The sequence below is a fragment of the Macrosteles quadrilineatus genome, unplaced genomic scaffold (genome assembly GCF_028750875.1).
Source record: "Macrosteles quadrilineatus isolate MER2022 unplaced genomic scaffold, UCM_ALF_1.0 Scaffold_6__1_contigs__length_79288215, whole genome shotgun sequence".
Lineage (NCBI taxonomy): Eukaryota > Metazoa > Arthropoda > Insecta > Hemiptera > Cicadellidae > Macrosteles > Macrosteles quadrilineatus.
In genome coordinates, this window is record NW_026542599.1 from 14611098 (window position 1) to 14629327 (window position 18230).

At 29.6% G+C, this 18230-nt stretch overlaps 1 long non-coding RNA gene across 1 annotated transcript in view; it reads left to right on the forward strand.

The window, feature by feature from the left end:
- LOC128996114 (uncharacterized) overlaps positions 1-18230 on the forward strand; it is a 213997-nt gene that overhangs the window by 111263 nt on the left and 84504 nt on the right. The window contains exon 2 of the long non-coding RNA XR_008491019.1: positions 412-554. This is a non-coding gene — a long non-coding RNA (uncharacterized LOC128996114). The remainder of the gene's footprint in view (positions 1-411; positions 555-18230) is intronic.

The window sequence follows — 18230 nt, forward strand, 5'->3', positions numbered from 1 at the left end:
ATGCTCATTTCACAAATTTGTTTAATATTATTTATTTTAATTTACGTATAAAAAAATTCAGTAAACTATACCCTTTTGAATTTCCCTAAACGTTGATGTACTTATTTTAATGTTATATTTATTTTAAATATATAAGCATCATAATATATTAAAATATTGATAACTATCAATACAAATTTTTACATATCTAATTCACACAGTTCGTTTTACTTTTCTATCTAAGGAAATAGATAATTCTACAATATTTGAATACCTTGATACATTTATTTGAAATGGCGACCATACGAAGGTAGGTATTTTTAGTCAAATATGAATGCAGGCGGCAATTTAATAATGCATAAAGTAATTCAATTTTGACTTTGACTAACAATGTTGTTTATGGTTTAACAACAGGATAACATTTTGTTCCAGGGAGGTGCTCAACAACGGCAGTTTGTATTTCCCGCCATTTTCTCCCGAAGAGTTCAGCAACGAGGTGCACGTTGCCACTTACAGATGTTCCGCCACTAATGCTGTCGGGGCCATCGTGTCGAGAGAGAGCAAAGTCAGAGCAGGTAAAATATTAATATTGAATCCTTCCATGTCTTAGTCCTAGCAATTTAGAGAGCAGTGTAAAAAAATTTGAATCGCAAAATGTTTTGGTTATTATTCAGGTGTTTAGGTAGTTTTTGTTTTTGAAAACATTTTATAAGCTATCTTAAATAGTTATCACTAAATATTCTCCGATTAAACAATTTGTTTTAACCATAGAGACGTTAAGTTCAGAGCTAACCTTCAATGGGACACCTAAGTGGTGTCTAGCACTAGTCGCTGGTGTCAGTTCGGACCATAAACCACTGCAAGTCTATTGTAAAATAAACATAATATCCTCAATATTATTGTTTTATTTTTTTATTCACGGGGATTTTACTTCTCGCCGGTGAAGAATAAATTTAATTGCGGTTAACTGCAACGATATAAGATATAATACTAGTGACTCCTAGTACTGCTGATATTAGTTAATTAACCACGATACATACACGATTCATACACTTCGTTCACTCGTCTATTATGTACTCTATTCTGAGGGTCTCCTTTTTTCCTTAAAAGTTTTGTCGTTGATAAATTCAGTAATATGAAATATAGTATTAGTAAGTGTAACTAACTGTAAATTTATGTATGTGCTCTAAAAGTCATTTTCCAGTACAATCAATAATATTAATATTAATGAAGTTCAAATTAATCTGGAGCATTAAAATTTAGATTACCTTGTGTGCCAAAGGTATGGAGATACATCACGTTATGTGAATTTATTTTAATATTCAACTTATATTGATTATTTGATCAATTAACATTATTTATGATAGGACCATGGTGTCCTAAACTTCCTTTAATAAATCATCTAAAGCAAGAATTTCGTTTATAAACCCTCATTAGGAGCGACTCACTATTATATTGATTATTATGATCCGTTATGATTACAAGCCAGACCTAATAACAAGCGGCTTAGCAAAGTAATTATCTGAGATTGTGGTTCATTAAGCTTACATTTGATGCCTAATTACTACGGATTCAGTTTATAAAAATGGTAGTATTCAACTCTCCCAGCAGTTAATGCTTTATAGTTCTTGTTTATAGTGAAGTTAACAGGTTGTATTGATTATATGTCAGTTTTTAAAAAATAATAGATAGTTAGTTTTAATTATTCTCTAGGTTTCTCAATAAGTGGAGGGAAAATATTGGATCCACGTCTGACGCACTTTGAAGAACAACTGGCCTTTTTAGAATGACAAAATATATGTTTATTTTATGACAGGAGTCAAAATGTAAGGCATTTAAAAATACAGTTTGTAAATAATGTATTGAAACAAATCTGTATTTTAAAACCGAAATAGACAGAAATATTCTGTTTGTGGCAATAATTGTTAACAAAGATTCCGAAATTTTTTACATCAAAATATTTTTACCCTCCCCCCCTAACAATGTAGGGGGTAGGTGACTTATTTTTTTCCAAATAGCAACCCATATTGAGTGACCTCTCAATTTGAAGGATTTGTCAAAAGAAACAGAAATGACGCAAATCTGAGGGGAATATCTCACCCCTAGCCAAAATATTTCAAAATAGGTTCTTTTTCGCATAAATTAAGTTTAAGAATACCCACCATTTAGGCTAGGGGTGAAATACCTCGAATTTGCGTCATTATCTTTCTTTTAACAAACCCTTCAAAATGAGGGGTCACTCAATATGGGTTGTTATTTAAAAATAAGGTACCCCCACATCCTACCCTGTAAAAGGGGTTAACAAAATATTATTGATAGAAAAGATTGCAGAACCTATGTTGACAATCAATTCCAGAAACAGAATATTTCTATATATTTCAGTTTCCAAAATACAGATTTGTTTCCATTATTTGTGAAATTGGTGCATATCACATACAGCAAATCAAATTTCGGAATACCTGACATTTTGGCTAGGGGTGAGATATACACCTCGGGTTTGCTTTATTGTTTTTCTTTTAACAAAACCATCAAAATGAGGGGTCACTCAATATGGGTTCCCATTTGAAAAAATAAATTACCCCTACCCCCTACCCTGTTGGGAGGGGTAAACAATATTTTTGATAATAATAATTGGAACCTTTATTAACAATTATTGCTACCAACAGAATAGCCTATTTCTATCTATTTCAGTTTTAAAAATACAGATTTGGTTCAATACTTAATTTACACACTGTGTATTGTTGTGAATCACTAACTAAACAAACATGTAATAAATACTGAAAGCCTAATTTAGGTGTAGACAACAATTTTGGAAACATATTAATAGGTTTGCACTTTTAAAAAGAAGCAGTATTTCATTCGTATATTTGTATTAGCTCACGTAGAATCGCAATGCAATGAGGGCAAGCTATTAAGGCAGATAAGTTATTACATGCAATTAGAAATAAATTTGTTACAAAACACCCAACATAATTTTATATTAATACTACCCATTTACTTATATTTAATAAACTTCAATTTCCTTCCTTTAAAGTTACTTGTTTTAAGAAAACCCAATCACAGGAAACAATCAGACAAACAAACCTCTCAAAAGAAGATTGGATCACAGTTAACTGGAACGAAAGTGATTGGTTTCATTAAAATAAAGAGAAAACTTCTCTTCGTGTATTGTGTCGTGTGTTTCCTTGTATTAAAAACATTCTAGATACAAGCAGGCTACGTTTTCTATATTTTTCCTTACTAAACAAGTTGTTATTTTAAAGTTATCGATATTTGCTTATGTCAAATTAGGTATAGACCACAACGAAACCAATTTTCCAAGCGCTGGTTTTATACAAAATTTCGAGACAAGTTTTGTATATTGTTCAAAATACTTTTAGTTGGACTACTTTTTGTTTTTTGTTGGGGTTTAGTATCGTTTTTTAAATCGGTTCTGCACAGGTGATTTTATTACAAAATGCGATTACAAAAAGAATGATTTGGTTACAAAATTGCCATATAGCCATTAGCCTACTTATCATGAAACCACCTTGTAATTTAACATTCAACCTAGGGGTGAGATATGATGTTAACATTTTAAAATTAAAATTATTGGTTGAAGGCTAAGGATTCGCGAAATGCCAGATATCAATAAGATTGCACAAAATATATCATAAAAGATAGAAATATTTAGGGTTAATAATAAGAGGATCTCCACAAACATTTTTATCAACCTAAGCTCATGCATTTCAGTCGTGACTATCTACTGATGTTATCTGATATACAACTCCTATGTTAAGTACATTAATAAAATGTTTTTTGTTTTTTTTACTTAATTGTTTTCCATTCATACTAAAGTTATAATATATAATAAACGCGCACAATATTTGCAGCCCTGCAAAGCTTGTCGACGACACGGCAGTCAAGTGGTTGTAATTATTCTGGGTAAGCCTTTTACTAATTGGATTTACGGCTACACGGACCGCAGCGTGCGTTAATTTGAATCGCGGCTTTTAAATTTTACTGCAGTTTGTTGTTTTGTGAAATACTAGTTTTATTTATTTTTTTATTATATTTATTATTGAAGATAATAAGTATTGTTTACATTTAAATTAAGCTGTTGGTTATTAAGTCAAGTTATTAACTTATTATTATTATTAACTTATTATTAGCTGTTAAGTTATTAACAAATATACAATTGAGGAACAAAGATTGAGTTTTGCTATTGAGTTAAAAACTCAAAATCTAACTTTTTACAAGGAAGTTATTTCTGAATGTAAACTAACTGGTATGCTACTTAAGTATTGAAAAATACTGGAGAAAAAAAGAGCAACAAGGATGAGTCATAATAAATATAACATCCAAACTTTTCCGTAAATACTAGAAGAAGACTAACAATATAATAGACTCTAAACAACAAGAACGAAACAACAACATGATAACCCCTAGTTACAAAAATAAATAGCAACATAATTAAATATAAACAAAACAAGGTTGATAAAAAAGAATGTAGAACTAGTGTAGAACTTTCGCTATATTTGGACAATGGAGGAACGGAAAAGTTTACTTGTAACTTAGGCGTCTCAATTGTTCCTTACGAAAGTTACATTTAGTGCGACGTATATTAGCACTTTAACATACTAAAAGGTACTTAAATGTTGATAATGGGCAAATTCAGTGAATAAGTAATATTGCAAAATTAAGAAAAGTATCGTTGACGTTTTTTATATTATTTTAAATCAGTTTGCCCAAGGGAAGTTGTATAAGCAAGGGGTTTTAAACTTACGTCATTTAAATATAAGTTCACATTTCAATGAAACAGTGAAATAAATGGCAATTCTGTATGCTAAGCTTGTTATTTGGCAAAGGAATATCCTACTGTATGTTTTATTATAAAACTAATTTTGCTAATTTACAATGAATAACTCGATCAGTATCGTACGTGTTATTTAAGCTACTACAAGTCCAATAACACTTATACCATAGGCCTATTTATTTACACTCGTACTGTGTTGACACACAAAACGGTAAATACATATAAAAGATAATAAATGGTGGGTGTAGGAGAGCCAACTATGAAATCAGCTGATTAGTGAGCAGAAATTATTCATTCCTGCTCTAGAGTGGTAATGAACTATTTTGCGTACTGTTTACAGGTATGGCAATGTGACAATTTCCATTGGGAAAATCTGTTACGGCAATAAAAAAAAAAATAGCATATCATTACGTACCAAACAGAAACCCCATAATTATTTGCGGGAAAAACATTCGGAGCAGGAGTTTTTTTTACTTAAACCCGTATTGGGAGGAATTCACGGTTGTACTGATAATTATTATCACTAATGATCAAACCAGATTTAACCATAACCAGCTTTGCAAGGTAATTAACTTAGATTGTGGTGCTGTGATCTCACCTTTGATCTCTAATTACTGCGGATTTAGTTTATAATTATGGTTGTATTCAGCACTCTCAGTTATTAAGGCGATTTTAACTTAGTAAAGTCAAGTAAATCAGTGCACTTTAATTGTGAGTTGGTTTTTCAAGAGGTGGTTTTAAGCAACTAAGTAGTTTATGAATATGAGGTTAGTTCAGATTAAATATTGGTTTTAATGTATCTTGCGTGTTTTGAAATAAAAAAGTTTGAAAATTTGCAAAGTATTGATTTGTACGAAAATTATTCTCAAGATATTATTAGTTTAAAAATAGAACATAGGTTTGGTTTTTCTCTTTCATAACAAGCTAAGGATGTACAGAATAGTTCAAAATCGCAATCTCATATTATTTAAATCATTTTCTTCACCATTTAATATTTTACAATCGTCATTCTTTCAATTTAATTGCATTCCTTCAAAGCTACTCGTTTCCACAAAAAGACAATCACAGCAAAAACAAACCACTCAAACGAAGATTGGATCACAGCTAACTGGAATGAAAGTGATTGGTTGGATTAAAATAAAGAGAAAACTTCTCTTCGTATGCCTTTTTATGTTACTTCTCCGCTGTTACATAAAAAATACAAAAGAATTCGAACCAGTATTGTAGTTTATTAAAACTCTAAGTAAAACTCTGTCTTATTTAGTTGAGTTTTTTTCATTTTGTTGGGAATTCGTAACAATTGGTATAACTCACATACACAAAACACGCCAGTAAGGTGATTTAAAGATATTATAATTCGTTTTCAATGTGAATTTCATTATCAAACAACTAAGTTGGATTGCTTAATTGTGTTATACTAACAATTAATTATACTATAAAGTATAATAATCGAGCACAATGTTTGCAGCCCCTGCAAAGCTTGTCGACTACACAACAGTCAAGTGGTTGTAATTATTCCGGGTAAGCCTTTTACTAATTGGATTTACGGCTACACGGACCGCAGCGTGCGTTAATTTGAATCGCGGCTTTTAAATTCAACTGCAGTTACTTGATAGCATATCTAACGTATTCGTTTTATTTTTCGTTAACAAACTAACTATAAATTCAGTTGAATTTAACTATGAATTATTGTTTAAGTTTAGATTAAATTTGGATTAAATTATTGGGTCTCAGGTTTTACAACGGTAAGATCTAAAATCGGTCGCGAATCAGATCATATAATGATTTCATACGCTTATAACAAATAAACTATTCATAAATAGCACAATAAGAACAAAACACTTGCCACTGATAATAGAATATATGGATAGTCATAGAACATTTAACTAGGATGTTTTTATTACGAAACTATGTATTACCTGTTTTAAGATATATTTTAGACAATATTTTTGACTGTATTATTCAATTCCATTTTTTTCTAGGAGGTACCGATAAAAAATCTAGAAAAATAAATATATTTTAATAAAACTAATAAAAATTTGTTATTTCTGAACCGATGTGTATTTACTTTAAAAACATTGTTGAAAAGTATTTCCGTTCATATTAACGTAACCATTTTTCTAATTTTCAATTGGTTTTTAAAGTATTGATTGGATTTGATCGTTTATTTCACACATAGTCATTCTAGGTTAATACCTTCTAGTTATGTAAAAATAGTTACCACAGTATACTATAGTTCCGTTGGTCTCCATTCCAGGAATTTGTGCAATTCTGGGTTATTATCCCCTGAGCTATTCTGGGTAGCTAGCAATAGCTGAAGCGGCTAATGATCATTTAAATTGTTGGTATAGTCAAGTGGGACGCGTTTTGGCAATGTTAACTATTTAGGCTATTTAGGTAACAAAGGATTGAATAATTTTGTTGAATTGTACAAAATAAGTTTGCTTGAAAATTCATTCTATTTTAGGAATATGAGCTAAAGTCATATTTATGATAAATATTTGTCACAGCTCCTTTTTCTACGGATGGATTTATACTAAAACACAGCATTTATTACATTGTAGCAAAGTTTATTCTATTGGAGTGGTCATAAAGTGTTGAGTGCATCCAATTTTATGATAAAGTCGCTTTGATGGACAGTACGCAAAGTGTACTAGTTATCACATTTGTTATATTTTTTCTAAATAACTTCTTGATCAACATCGTACGTGTTATTAAATTACCTGAAAGTAAACAAATATGTGAAATAACACTTGTAATGGTATATTTACACTTACTCTTTTGACTTACAAGACAAATACATATAATAAATACATATAAAACATGGTGAGTGGTGATCGATTTTGATTGGACAATCCCACCATCATTAGACCCAATAGGTCAATCATTCCCCTATTGTTTCTCATGATGATCGAAGTGTTCAATCGAAATCGATCACCACTTATAATTTTTTATACGTATTTACCGTCTTGTGAGTCAATAGTATAAGTGTAAATATATTATTACAAGTGTTATTTGACGTATTGTTTTACTTTCAGCTATTTTTTCCCAACATGTTTCCATGTTAGATGTGGACCAGAATAAAAATATGACATTCAAGAAACGTGCATGCTATAACTAAACTTACTCACCATTACCTGAAAGGCAAAATTTCCATTTATAAGTCAAGTTTTAAAAACTAAATAGTTGTGAAAACCTAATGGTGTATTCCTCTTCCAGTATAATTATTAGTTCAGCGTCTATTAGTTCAGAAACTGAAAATACTTTTAGTTCTTAAGATTAAAGAAAAAATAATAAGCATAAAATAATGATGGGCGAACGTTTGCTGTTGCTAAGCGGTGTTCCCCTTGAAAATAAACCTTTCATACAACACTAATTGGTTGACTAGCTTTTATTATGTTCTTACAGCGGTTGTGTCTGGAATTTACCGACACGGATTACGAAAAATAATAATCCACTTTACCTCTTTTTTTTTTAAAAAAAATTAGCGTCTTAAACAGTTTTGTCTCACTTAGGGTTGATTTAAATTAGCTTATTCGTGTAACTGAAACTGAGTTTTTTTTTCCTACAAATCTTTGTAAAACAAATTGATGGTAAAATTAATACATTAATATAACTATTTCTTATATCAATACAGACACAGTTAAAAATATGCGTGTTAAATTTAATCTTTGTGTACCCCATGCACATAACATTTCAAAGTTATATATTTCTTTGTGCTTGGAACTACTAAATTATCCCAGCTCATGAACCTTTCAAACTATCAGCTGGTGCGATTGTGTACGGAATGCAGTACAGATTTTCCCTAAAGTTACGCAACACAAATTGCTAGTTAAACGTCAAACGTGGATCGTTAACGTTACGCAATACCGAAGCTTGGATTATGATTGTAACATTGCATAACTTTACTTATTAATTTTGGTTTATCCGATTATCTTGAGTAGGATTTGATTAATTATTTGATATTTTAGTTTTAAAAATAGTCCCAGTTTTGCAAAAAGCAACGGGTTCGTGTGCTTGGTGTGATTTAAAGAGACTAAACGATAAATTGAGATTTTTTAAATTCGTAATCTGTTTTAGAAATTCGTATTTCGCCTTTAAAATTATAGTGACAGTTAGCTACGCAGGCGATAACAGTAAAAAGTCCTTTTAAACTATTTAAAACATGAATTTTTGAGATAGAATAATTGTGTAAAATTAATGTATGGGATTATAACTAAAAGCAAGGTGCAACTTATCAACCTATATTACAACCTATATTGTAAACAATATCCAAAATCATTAGATATATAGCTATGTATATCATAAGAATATTTATAAAAAAAAAATATTATTTCCAAAAGTTAACTCCATGTGTGTATTAAATCATCAAATTGTAACGAAATCCTCACTCAGATTCCAAAACCAATAACTATTCTATACCACTTCAATGTTACCACTCGACTGCATATTCATTTCTATGGTTTGTAATCGTTAATTAGTGTTTGCTGGGAACTCATTTGACCTGCTATCAACATTCCCCACAAATATCCCATTAATATTTCAGAACGTTAAGTCTGTGAGGAATTGTGGTTTATTCACAAAATATTATTTTACTATGTTCAAAATATTTAGTTTTTGTTCAAAATTTAAAAAGGTATTAATTTATTGATGCAATATTTGTTCAACTGACCAAAAACTATGGACACAATTTTATAGTCAGAAAATGTTTTTGTTTTTGGGTCCTGCATACAAAGTACCTGCATATGTAACTGGAAGATATAATATGTTAAATCAAAGTACGAGTATATAAAAAAGTTTAAATTGTTTAAACGCTCATTTAGAAACCATTACTACCTCTATATAGTTTTAATGTTGTCACATACCCGAAACTTCAGTCTCAGTACCCATTTCTCCATTATGCATATGAAAAGTCTATTAACTATTATTAGTTTTGTGGTCTTAAAACTAAATCATATTTATTAATCCACTGAGTTATTTTTTAAAGATAAAATACACATAAAATCTGCCATGCTCTCTGGTCTTTTAATCCGTCCTTTCCTATCACCGAAAAATAAAAGTTTAAAATATTCAATTTTATCTTTAATTCAAAAGGGGGGGTCGTTAACATAATTTTATCCATAACTCTTACACATATTTTTCTTTTAAAATTAAGAAACCAATTGAAAACATTCAAGAGGCTTAACATGTGACAACAACGGGAGTAAATCCATTGCGGAAGGATTTTGATGCGGAATGAAAGCTGCTTACCAGAGGAAAGCCTTCAATTCCTTACAACCTGAAAAGGTTTTCAATATATAGAACAATGACATCCGTGGGCTAAGAGATGTATTTTTTATAACTAAGCTAATTTGAGTACCTACACACGTTTAGGTTGAAAACCCTAATGACTTTGGTAGTTCAATTATGTCGTTAATTTTTAGTACTACGATATATATGGTAAATTTTGCTGTTGGAAGGTGCCTGTAAACAGTTCTGTAATTAGGTAATGCTCTAATACCAACTTAAGTATAATACCGTAACTTACATTGTTGGTAATCACAACTTAAGTATTATTCTTTTATTTATTTATTATCAACGGTTCCACCATTTTTTTTAAAATGTAAGTAATGATAAGAATCATAACAGCTGGATTTTAAATAAATAACAAGCAATACCTAATATACAATCAATTAATAACAAAATTACAACTATAATCTATTTACAATAAAGATTTACAATAAGATTGCAGCTTAATTATCCGTTAACATACAAGAACAATGATGCCGAACGATGTTGAAAATGCTCTTAATAAATACATTAAATACAGACTCAAAAAATTTATGAGACAATAATAAGTTCCAATCATCAAGTTACATACTACTAATATAATGAGACAATACAAATAGATATAAAATCAAATATGCAACTATATAAACAAAAATTATACAAACAAACATTTGAACAAGTAATGCAATGGCAGGGTGAGACAATGAATGCAAATGAAGATAATGCAAAGAAGAATAAAGAATAAATAAGAATAAGAAGAATGTGGTTGTGGTTTTAATATTACTAAATCACATCGTTTGATTGGAAAGAACAACACCTAATCCCTCTTTTCAGAGCATCCCTCTTTTCAAAAACATTCCTATTTCTACATAGATGTCATGATTTTTTTTTACCAAGCTAATACCTTGATAAAGATATTATTTCCGAATTAAATGCTTTTCAAGCCATTTTTTTATCCAACTGGTGGCATACATGGTAATTGTAGTGGTTTCCACTAGAAAGAGGTACATTAAAATATACTATTAGTAGGACGTTTTTATGGGTGCTATTAAGAACATAGCCATTGAATATAGTATAATAGTGTACTATCAGAACATGATGAGCTATTAAAAATGTGGGCCTTAAATGGAGGAGATAAATGTTGACAAATGTGACGGAACAGAATGTTTATTCAAAGTCTGTTTACATTATCGCAACTTTCTTGTTGCTAAAATGCTTTATTCTGATTGTCAGAATCAGGTGGTAACCATGGTAACGTTATCAGAACATTTACTCGTACGTACAAGCTGCATATCAAGACTGTCAAATTCAGACAGCGTCTCTTTTGAAAACATATTAATGTTACCTTTATAACAAAAATTTGTAATATTCAACTTATATTTAGAGAGATTAATACAAGTCTTTAAGATATGTATTGTAGAATTGCAGCTAATATCAGATTTTAATAGTAATAACCATGAAAATAGTTCTTCATTATAAAACTCATTTATTACATGGCATATGATCATTGTAGTTTACATTATTATAGATATGTCTATCTTTTAAGCATATTTCATTTTGAAACTTAGAGGGTCCTTTAAGATTAACACCATCACTATAATTATCATTTAAAATGGTGACGCCACATAAGTGTGTATTTTAACCCGTGTAGAATGGTGTTAGATGATCTGTATAAATTGTTTACTGACTAAGATCAGCTGTTTCATTAGTCAGCACCATTTTTCATAATCCCAAAGATCAAGAACAGCTGGGTCCAGTTTCACACTATCCAAAAGCTACACACTTTTATCAGGAGCGGCTTTTCAATTACTAGGCGAGCACTATAACCACTGATCTATCAAGCTATATTAACAAGGCATAGATTCAATATTTATTTGTTCAGTGTGAGGATATCCTCAAGTAAGTGTTATTTGTCGAAAGTCTGTGACAACAGTTTTTACGGTGACTAATGTTTTATGCCCTAAAACAAAGTATAAATAATAACTAAGTATAAATAATAAATAAGTATAAAGTTATTACTTTTTCAGGTGATAAAAAATACTTAACCCAATAATAATCGAATAAACTACAAGCTTGATTTAATCATCAATAAAATAGTTTCTATCAGTAAGATCCAATAATAAACCAATAAATCATAAAGAGCAATTATTTTATTGGTGTAAAATTAAGGTAAGAACAATGCTTATCATTCAATTAAGGAATTGTGAAAAAATCTAGGAGTAATAAGACTTTATAAAAAATATATTAAGAAACTCAACAAATTTAATAACGTTTTAATTCCTAAAAATAGACACTTTAATGTATATGATGTGGACATATAAATGGATATTTTAGTATTGCATATAATAATAGTAATAAATGCATGTAATTAAATTGGTGTCTAGTTATCTATTCCATTTTTCCTTTATACATAATATGCTTGAATGCTATTGACTTACTACTAATGCATGCAATAAATCAGCCCTCTACCACCGTATAGAGATAACATACGATAACAATGCTATAAATCTGTCAGATAAATTGCTTCGTATGAACGGCTCAACTGAGAGACCTGATGTTATGCCATAAGCAAATTAAGAACTAATGTGTCTGAATAAGTAGGCTAAATAAGTTGGATAATTTTTTAGATTCAAATGTTTATGATTTGTAAGTCTTAAATACTGCCAAATAATATTGATATTCATATTAACCTGACATTTAGGTCACCAAATAATTCGTTTTAAGTTCGAAAGTTGTTTTTCATTTTTATTTTTGAAATATACTATACAGTATATTATACAGTATATAGTATAATTCAGTTACAGAACTAAATAAAACATATTATGATTACCAAGTTATAGAACTTGTAATTGTTTACAAACTGATGTTAAAAAGCAATTCAATGAGTTAACGGTATCAGCAAACTAAAACATATTTTCAATAGCTTGTGAAAACCCCTTTGAATAAGTAATCAGTGAGGTTGACTATTATATTTTATGGGTAAAATCATGAAAGGTAACTAATTACTGTAATTTTTTTACAGAATCTGTGTTTTACTATTTTATTTAGGAAATAAAAACCAATTTTGTGAGAAATATATTTTCCTTTTTACGGGATTTTATGGGACAATAACTAATACAAATCTAGATTAAAAATGAATAAAACATTTAGAAAAACTATGGATCCATGCCACATTACTCACATGCCAAATCTTTTAAAAACCAGACCAAAAGAGTAGCCAGTACCTATAGCTCGGTACACATCTACACATATACAAACACAGACATAAATTTGAAAACTTGTTTTGAGTATGGGGGGATCCAAAACGGATATTTCCATCCTAAACACCAAGTCAAATATTTTAACGAAGTCAATCATTTGTCCTAATATTTAGTATAGGATAATAAATTAAGAGAAAGGGTTAAAATATGAATCTCAGTTAACTTTCCTGTAAGCTGTCATTTAGTTGTTACCACTAGGCTATAACTATGTCAGTACCAGAGACCGTGATAGTGGTACGGTCTGGTGCAGGTTGACATATCTGTACATAACTAACCATGTCACCTGTCATATCTGGATGTTAACTGTGCTACAGTATTGTACCGGACATTGTTTGTAGCAACAATAGTACATAATTGCAACAGCTGTAGATGTGGCATTGTTTAGCTACAAAACTGTCGTTTCTTTGGTGACAGAACAAATAAGTTATGTTTACTATTGAAAACCTAGTTCAATAGTCTAATTTATGAATTTCATTGCTTTGACTATTAATAGTATTAGGTATCTGCATAGTTGTGTTGCTGCATATTTATTACAAAGATCGTTCATAATACTACGATACAGAGCTTCTGTGGCAGTTGATGATTTTTATAGTTTTGCATCAAATAAATAATGACAGTACAATTATTGCACAATAAAATACCGCTAGTACTCTTCCATACAGTTATGATATGAATTATTAGATTTTTATGTAATTTAATCCATTTTAGAACAATTGAAAATATAAACTTAGCTTTCCTTCAAATATTAGTAAGGTTCCATGATCACAAAGCTAAAGGAAATTTTCTAACCTCTCTAACGTGAATAATTGATTACAATGAGGTATTTGCAGATTATTACGTTATTACATGTAATCGAAGTTTAACCAGCGTGTAATTAAGTCTCGCTGTAATCATGTACTAGTTAATTAGTGTACGCTGATTGTGTAAATTACTAAATACTACTACCTCAAATTAAATATGAATTAGTTGTGTTAAGGTACAAAATTAACTTCCTTAAGAAATAATAAAATATTTTAAATTTTGTGTTATGGTTTTAATAGATTATGCAAAAAAGGTGAACGTACCAGATTTTTCAAATTAACATGGTAAGTATGGAGATTTTATTGCATAGAAGTAATAGGGAATAAAAAGTATGGTAAGAATTTAATAAAATATCAAATTATTTATTCAAATCAAATTATTTTAAAAGTACGTTCACGTATAAATTAAAATTGTATGTATATATATATTTGCAGGACATTGGGTGATATTAAAATAAATTTTATTTCAAATTAAACTGTAAATAAGTAAGGTTCATATCTTATATATTTAATAAGGCAGGATTTTGTTATTGGAACCTTTAATGTCGTAAACCTCTTGCGTGCAATAAATATCAAATGATTTTGCTACAAGACTTTTGTATTATTCTTGGAATATTTTCCCCAGTAAATCACATCAAAGGAGAATTTTAATGGGCTTCAGTTAGTTACAAATTGGGCCTTTTGATGTCTCGTTAAATCTTATTCTGAAATGTCTTCTTGCATTACCCTTTGTGATGGAATTTCTTTACTTGTTGAACTTTTTTCTAATATGTACACGTTTAGTTTTTAAGTAATTTACTAAAATTGTTGGAATTTGAAACCGAACAATTAGGATGTAAGACAACATTACTAAATTTCAGTCAGACAGGTTAAAAGCAATATGTTTGTGTTAGAAAAACACAGATTTTTCATGTATGATTGTTGAAAATATTATGTTCTGTGCATTATTAGCTGGTATCATGCTACATTACAAGCTTCAGCAACTTGCAGAATTCTCAGTTGGAAATTTTGTCATATTAAAAAAAATAAATGGTTATGTTGACTTGGTTAGCTATCATATTAACATGTAAAGTTGGGGAGCGAGTTGTTCTAGCAGTTAGAATACGGAACTTCATCCTTGAGGTCTCGGGTTCAAATCCCCATATACCACCAAATGAGTTTTATCTGTGGTGATGCCGCAACCCCTAAGTCTAGCCTGAGGTAATGTGAAAAATAATTGCGGGCTCGTGCCTAGCGTACTAGGACAAAAACAAAATATATATAAAGTAAACAAACCACTACATCAGTAAAATATAAGCCTATTTTTAAGCACAGCAATTATCACTAACTCTATTAATGTATAAAACTACACATATGATCTTGCAATATTATTACACTATATTTTACAAACCAATTTTTTTTTTTCAAAGTAAATAATATAGAAAACATTTAAGATAACTGATTGTTTGATTGTTGACAAAATGTTTGTATAGTAAATACATTTAAAATTATGTATAACATGACATATGTTTGTATTTGAAAACTCCAAGTTTCGAACTAGTGACCCTCTGTTTTTGGCACACCCTGTATTGGAAAAAAGTTAAAAATATTTGTACGTTATTCCTTGGGGTCGTCTTAGAGGGAAATAGTTTTATGTCATCCTTGTACGTAAGGCCGTTTAACCGTTATCAATTTGAGAAACCTTACGTGGGACACTATGTATGTATGTACCGTATTGTGAGTAAACTGAATGAGTGTAAATATATTATTATAAGTATTATTTGACATATTTTTTGTGCTTTCAGGTAATTAAATAACACGTACGATTCTGATTAAGAAATTATGTAGTATGGTTAACATAAAAAGTTTAAATGGCGAACATATTGCGATACTTTACTATTATTTTTCAATGTTGATGTTTTTAGCAATAGTGGTGGTTGAACCGTAATTGTATTGTGTGGTTTTAACTTTTTCCATATCCTGCCATCATAGTACTTACAACGAAAGGCAAATTTAAGTTCTGTTTAAGTAACTGTGAATATATAATTAACTTATAATGAATATTAAATAACTCATTGTAAAATTGCAATGACTATATAATCACAAGCGTTATACAATCGTAGTATACATTCGTTTGTTCGGTAAAAAATAAATAACAGCCAGAATTAAAGTTAGTTGGCAATTTTCTTAACTTTTCCCACATTTAATAATTAACATCAGAGACTAAACGAGCATACTTAAACAACAAAAAACGAGAAGGAGTTAAAACATGACCTACTTAGATAACAAAATCACTTCTTTAAAGTTTACTTTTTATCCTGCTGTTGTAAATATTATGACGTTTTGTACTAGTGGTAGCTTAAATGCCTTGTGATCCTATATTAGTTGGTAAAATCATTGAAATGTGACTTAAGTTTTTAAGGTTTTAATAATTTGAAAATATTTTACTTCAACCACACTTAGATATTAACAGAGAGAAATGTTAAGAATTGTCAATAAACAATTACGTACTCTTATTAATCATTCAATCATTATATTGATATTTTTGGACATAAATAAATCACAATTTGAACATAAATTATATCAACTCACAATGACAAGTTAAATTCAGTTTCGGTACTTTTCCACGTTATTAAACAATTATTAGTAAAATAGTCTCTAAAGAAATGTTTAGATTTGTATTCACACACAAAAAATCTTATATTTATATTTATTCTCCTTTACCTGATATTAATGAGTTATGTGGTATAGGATTACCAACAAAGAATGGCAAAATAAATTTAGGTCTAATTATACTAGTAATTATCCCAACGTTAATAGCAAAGCCTTATTATACGCTCATTAAACATCAATTACCAGTAATCATTTGTAATTAGAAACAGACTGTTATTTATTAGAATAAGCTTAAATTAACAATGCTGACTTAAAAACTATTTGTTACGAAACATAAAAAACCCTAATTTAATTATAAATTCAAAATAGATTTAAATAATTATTGATCTTCCTAATTTAACTATATATCGGACAAAAAATTTTCCTTTGGACGAGTTTATAATATTCCTAACATTTATGATAAGCTTTGCAGATGATACATATAAACATGAGTTATACAGAAATTAGCGAACTGTAAGAAATAACTGTAGAGAATCCTAGCAGTAAATCATGTTGATGAATCCCCTAACATAAACACATACAAACTACCTGAGGTAGAACTAATTGTTCAACACATAAACAACGTAGGAATATAGTGCTATCAGGTACGTGAGAAATAAACATTGATGTAATTACCATTTGGAAACGAGGGATTTTATTTTGTTTAGTTGAAACCAATAAACCATATTATATAGTAACCAAAAAAACTGAAACAAGCTAAACCACTAAACGTTGACAAATATCTAATTAAGTACAAACATTTTTCCGGGTTTAATATTTTATTGTAAAAAGGGTTTTGTGTCACATTGAAATTTAATTTATTAAAAATACAGTGTAAAAATAATATTTTTCCTTTCTATAGTATTTCTTAGGTACACATAAGCAAAACTTTCCTAAATTTACTGGTCTGATGTTATGGGGGGATTTAAAAGTACAAAATGATTATAACAAACTCACTAAAGGTTTAACTATTCATAGAACGGAACATTTATTTCCCATGTTTTTTCAGTTTAAATCGAAATGGATTTGGATGAATTAAGCCACCAACTAGTTTTGGGGATATAAATTACTGATATTCCTCGGTACGCCAACTTTATAACTGTTATAACACTTATAGAACCTATGCCACATACACTATTTTATAGTTTAAAACTAAGGCAAAATATTATTCGTCATACTGCAGCAAAAACAGCCGTTTTTAATGCATGCGCTGTGAGTCTAAAGTAGCATTTTTAACCCTCTAGGGAGTAAAAGGCTTTTTCAGCCACTAGGCAATAAAAATCAGCTGTTGTCAACTCAGTTGTAAATTTCGATTTTTAACTTTCATCGAAGGTATGTATCGAATGTTTAATCGATTGTACCTTAATGTTGCCTTATGTACGACATATCGATGGTAAAATGTAATAGACGAACCGATTTAATCACTAAACAGCTTTTTGTTTTTGTTAGCAAAATAAATTGAAAACAAGTTAGACGCAATTTTCAGAGGTTAATTCA